The sequence below is a fragment of the Heliangelus exortis genome, chromosome Z (genome assembly GCF_036169615.1).
Source record: "Heliangelus exortis chromosome Z, bHelExo1.hap1, whole genome shotgun sequence".
Classification (NCBI taxonomy): domain Eukaryota; kingdom Metazoa; phylum Chordata; class Aves; order Apodiformes; family Trochilidae; genus Heliangelus; species Heliangelus exortis.
In genome coordinates, this window is record NC_092454.1 from 23,092,937 (window position 1) to 23,098,936 (window position 6,000).

Sequence of the window (6,000 nt, forward strand, 5' to 3'; positions counted from 1 at the left end):
CTGGGATATGAGGAAATGTTGGGAAAAGAACTTGAAAGACTTGGTTCCAAAGCCACTTGTAAGCAAGACATGTTTGGTCTTAACTTCACTGATTGACATTTATTTAGAAACTCATTTATTTAGAAACTGATAGAAAAATGGAAATTTAAGAGTGTAATGAGACATGGCAAATTGTTTTCCTGTATCAAATGAATGTGGAACCACTGAAGAATACCATAACCTCATCAGCTTTGGTGCTTCCCAGTGTAGTTGGGTGATTGTGAAGTTTCATTTTCAAATTAACCTAATAAATTGAGATCTCTATTATATGTTCTTAATTCACTTAACACTTGTGAAGTTTTTCCATACACACAAATCTAGGCCTTGAGAGTGAGGCCTCGGGGGAAAAGGGAATGCTTGGACACTGCCAGATTCTGTGGCATTGGGTCTAACCCTTTTACAGTGTGTAAAGAAGGCAAAAAGAGAAGGTGTGTAGCAGCAGTTTTTCCTAGATACTCCATGTGCTGGAGAAGTGTTTGATCTAATAAAGACACAGTAGTACCATTAGCTGAACTTACAACTAAGTGACTACTTACGTTTTGAAGGAAAAAAAAAAAAAAAAAAAAAAAAAAAAGAGAGAAAAAATTGGACCAAGGGCTACACAATCAAACACTGAAGGTTCACACTGTACAGTCAGTTTTGGTTTTGTTCTGAAAAAGAAAAACAGGCTTCCCATCACCATGGTCAATGTGTTTCGTTACTCCAGTACACTTCTCATATAACCTCTGTGGGATTCAGCAAATCTTGCCTTTACATACATCTAAAACCTGGTTTATGTTCAGTGGACTGGGAACTAGTTAAGACTGGATTTGCTTGACGGAGTCTGATAACTGCATGTAGAAGAGGCGGAAACACGCAGGTGGAAATCATCACTTGGTTAACATGGAAGAGTCAGTGTTGTAGCAGTAGCATGGACCTCCTCCAAACAGAGGCAGGGAAGGGCTTTCTCTTGAAACATAATGTCGTAGACTCAGATGTCCATCTCACAATGACAGAGAAACTTCTGTACCCTTTGTGATGTGTGCATCAATCTTGCAAAGTTATGTGTGAGATCAGGTGTAAGTCAAGCTCATGCTCGGCCCAGTTTTCTGCCCTGAATCGGTTGTCTCTCTTTCAGGTAAAGTTGCCTTTGTAGTTGTAGTTCGCTTTTTCCCCTGCCAGCCTGCTTCCCTTCCCTGTGTGCAGTGCTTCTACAGGCCCAGGGGTGCTAAGCTGCCACCACACAGCCTGGGTAAATGTTCAGGATTTGAACTGTCAGGCAGTGCTAGACTTTTAATTTTTTAACCACACTCTCCCAAAAGTGCCCCATCTCCCACTCCTCACAGGTCCCCTCAGGCCTTGCCGATAACACCCGCATGCCACCGCCACCACCTCTGCCCTCCTGTCCTGCTTACAGCTGGTGCCAGCCCTTGTCCTCTTGTTGGCCACTGTGGGGACCCAGCCTCTTCTGTCCCTTGCCACAGGCCTTAAACCCTTGGTCAGCCCCAGGGACTTGGAGTGGCAGGGGTGGCAAGTGGCATGGCAGTTGCTGTGGGGCACAGGGGAGCCCTGGGTGTGCAGGGCATCGTGTAACCTCTGCAACCCCCTACCCTTGCTGGCTTGCTGTAAGCCTGCCCTTTTGTGAAGTGCTCTCTAATGGTTGCTTTTGCTTGGTGCTTGAGTGAAGTTTTGCAAAATAAGCTGTTAACAGAATGCTAATGGCAGTAAGACCTGGATATGAGAGGAGGGGCTTACACCTGTCCTCCCATCCTGTGGGGAACCTGGGGAAAGCTGCCCCTGATGAGATGTGAGGTTCTGGACCTTAAGTACCCTGCTTTCAGAGTTACTCAATTTCCATACACTAATAATTACAAAATCCTGCTAATAAAACATAGTCTTTAGTTAAAAGGAACAATACGTTATTTCTCTGTTCGGTCTTTCAGTACTGTAAACCACAGCAGTAACACCAGGTGGCAGTAGTGGTCTTCATCAGTTTCGGTCATGCCTGAAAATGCACTCCCAAATAAGCACTTCTAGCACTATTCCTTCAGTTTCATGGGCTAAATGACTTAGTGTTTTAAATAAACAATGAATATCAACCTAAAAGTATTATTTATATTGAATTTTTAATAATATTGACTTTGGGTTGGAGAAAAGAGAAATATTTTTCCCCACTACCATCCTTTCCCCTCTTTTTGTGGCTAAAGTACTCTGGTTTTGCTCTAAAGGATGCAGCAGTATTTGTGCAGATGCTGCCTGTTGAGTTTAAACGTATTTTTACCACCAAGTTACCACCATTTCATAAAGCACTGCGTGATGCTCACTTTTCTCAGTTCCTGCAGAAGTTGTAGAACAGACTGACAGTTTCAGTGACCTGTAAGATTTCAACTGATATTTTTGCTTTGTAAGTAACAAACAGGCCAGATGTCCACCACTTTCTACTAATACAGAAGTAGGAGTAAGATGATAAAAGCTTTACACCATACCAAAGTATTCATGCACAGGCTATTTAAAGCATTGGAGGAAAATAAGCAGTGTAACACAAGGCTTTCCCAAACTTACTGTGCCTGAGAGTAACTTTATCACCATGTTGAAGTGTTTTACAACTAATAACTATATCTTGGACCATTTCTCTGCCATCCAATGTGTTTCTGCAAAAGAGATGGTAAAAGAGTCACAAGCAAAGGATTTACACAGGCTCTGGTGTTTCAAGATTAGCCTTGAAACATGCTCACTCCCAGCTTTGTATGGTTATGCATTCTTTCAGAATGAGCTGCCTGGCTGGATTGTTTAACTACAGGGACTTTTGAACAGTTCTTTGTACCACTGTTACTGATTAGCATCGAGAACAGTATTAAAATATGCACAGAGAAGGGGAGGGGATGTATGTGCAAAAGAATATGCCAGATAATCCAGCATTACTTCATGTGTTTTATAAATATTTTGGTCAGCTTAATGCATGTCATCTCTGATGAGCAGTAGGAGTAAAGAAAAAAAGATACCAAAACAAATGTGAAGTGCAGAAATATAAGCACAAAAATTAAGCATTGTTGCTTGTAGTGAAACATGGTGGTTCAGACATCAGTAACCTAGAAATTATAGCAGGTCAAAGCACAGTGCCTACCAAGAGGAGATTGCACCTCAAAGAAAATAGCATTTTATGGAGTGCACCAACAACAGACATTTATAGTAGTAAATATGTAGTAGTAAATAAGCTAGTAGCAAATATGAAATCAAGTCTAGCCACAGGTTTTCACATGGGATTTTGGCTATTGTCATGCAGAATTTTATTTTACTTTTGACTGCTCACTTGGGTGTTGTTAAGAATCTTTATTCTTACAAATTTTTTTCTCTATTATTCAAACAGCAATAATAGTATTTCAGACATGGTAAGATTTACTGGGAAAACTCAAGCTTTGGCAAATACATGGCAAACTTTAACAAGCACTGCTTATCCATGATACTTTTATTCTAATGGCAATGAAGGGTTTTGGCATTGCTGCTTTCTTGTTCTTGCCATGCTTGAAAGCATGTAGAAAAATGAGGCTTGATTCTCAGCTGGCATCTTGGAGTCAACCTTGATGCAAATAATTATAATGGGTTGAAAAAACCCCAAACAATAGAGGTTATGATTGAGTTGGTTATGATTGAGTTAATGGAATTGTCTATTTCAAGTATGTTCTGAGATGTTTATTGTCATTCCTACCTAGTGGGCAACCCAAGAAGACTCAGACTGGACTCCTTTACAGAGAGGAGCCAAAGTATGGTTAGAGTCAGTTCTCTCAAACCTGTCCCTCTCACTGGAGACTGTAACAGCACAGGGTTAACCCTCTCTTAGTTAATCTCTTTTCACAAGCCATTCAGTGATATTAACCTATTGAATTCTCTGTACACTAATCTAAGAGTAAGACCATTACACAGGAGGCTTATACAAAACACAACTTTACTGAAAATTTGGTAAGATTATAAAGCTTGTCAAGAAGCACACAACAATATTACTTTCAAGGCATCGGGTTCCAACCAACAGAACTTGTTCAGCCTATTTTGCACAGACTCGGTGTTAGGTTGAAAACTGTTCTGGAAATGAGTTGGTGGGTCACAGGGGTCCAGGTGGTCACTTGACACCCCCACAATTTAGTTGACCTTTATTTCTGTGCATGCACCCTGCTCAGTGGCCTTACTCAGGATTTTCACAAGAGTGAAACATATCTGAGGCCCATTTCTTGTTCTCTTTACCAGCTTTTTGTCTCACAAGCAGCAATATTTTGGTAGGTTTTAAATGTAACTCTGTGGCAGTAAGAGCTTTGCAATTATTTGCTTTTCTGGTGCTTCATTCCATCTCTGGTCACCGTGGTTTGTTTTTCATGGCTATTTCCTGCGGACTATGGTTTCTTTAAGAACACATATCCTGATGAAGGATATCTTAGTTTTTCTTTCAGCAGGAGAATGCACAGGAGTAGACAGATGTTACATACAAAAACAAATACAAAAGAGCCTATTAAAAAAAAAAAAGAGTCAATTTAAAAATGAAAGGGGAGAGTGGGAAGACAATGCATGTTGGATTCACACCAATGATATGATTGGGTCACGCTGTCATGTTCTGTTCAGTGTTACATGGAGGAAGTGTTGTTCCTCTTCTCAGGAGTGGAGGCTAGACGGAGAAAGTGGTGGATGTAACTCGGTCTGTTCAGAAGGAAATAACTCATCTCTAGCTACAACCATATACCACAGACTTGTATTTCAAAGTGGGCACATTTAAAAAATTTACATCTGTGTCCTCAGCAGCTGAAAAATTACTTATAGCTATCAAATTTCCTTTCAAACAGTTGTCTTCTACTTTCATCTTGGCTTTAAGACTGGGTAGCTACTGTTCAGCCAAAAACCATTTGGTTTGAGACTAAATGGACCTTATTATTCAGTGAGATACTTAGAAACAGTGTTTCTTGGCATCATATGGAAAGCAAAGGAATTTCAGTCTGCTTAGTTAACAGCATGTCTGATTTACTTGGTATTTTCCATGTAGTTATATTAATAGAAGGAGATCTCTCAAAGGAGCTCAGCTTGAATTCAAGAGCAGCTATGTAAGACCATTTCTGTGTTCTTGATCACTGGAACAATAGTATACATTTTAAGGATTTCAATGAGTTTTAGGCATAGTGAGTTCAAAGACTTAAAACAGTGTGCAGTGTGTGTGTCCCAGAGATCACTGGATGTTTTAGAAAAATGCTTTTCTACAAAGTTCAAAGACCTGAGGCAGAACAGATAGCAGTATGCACACATGAGAGTACTGTTGGCTGGTCTGTTGTTGGTCATCTTACTGATCAGGAGTGAGAGACATAGAGTTCAGTAGTAAATTTGGCCTTACAAAAATACTGTAGTTGATTTTCTGTTTTAAATTTCTGTTTTCTAAGTTCTGTGCACAAATTGATGAATTTAGTGACAAGCATTTCAAGCTGAACCTTGATTCTTAACTATCAATCTTCAGTCTCTAAGAAATACCAGCCTTTCTCATGTTTATGTATTTCATTTTTTGTTTTTGAATTGAAACTCCTGGAAGATAAAAAACCCGCTTTGTTTTACATCTAATCTAATTAAATGCCTTTAGATGAATCTGTTAGAAATATCATAGATTATTAATTTTTTTTGAAAGATAGTTTGGAAGAACGTTCATTGATCCAGAAATGTCATTTAAAACATGCTTTTTCTAAAATGTGTTTTAAAGAAGAAGTTGGATCAGCTGTGTTACCCAGGTTGGTTTCTTTTAAATTAATCTCTGTCTAAGAGCATTATTCATAAGTAACCTAGTTTTCTTTTGTTCATAAAGAGTAAACATTTGATGAAGTTATGCACCTTTGGGAGTAATAAAAGCACATACAGTTCCACATCTTTGGAGCTTTCGTAACAGCTGTGTAATAAGACTGAATACAGAATTTTACTTCTGAAATGCTAGCAAGGGCTTCAATTATTGTGGTAGCAAGGGCA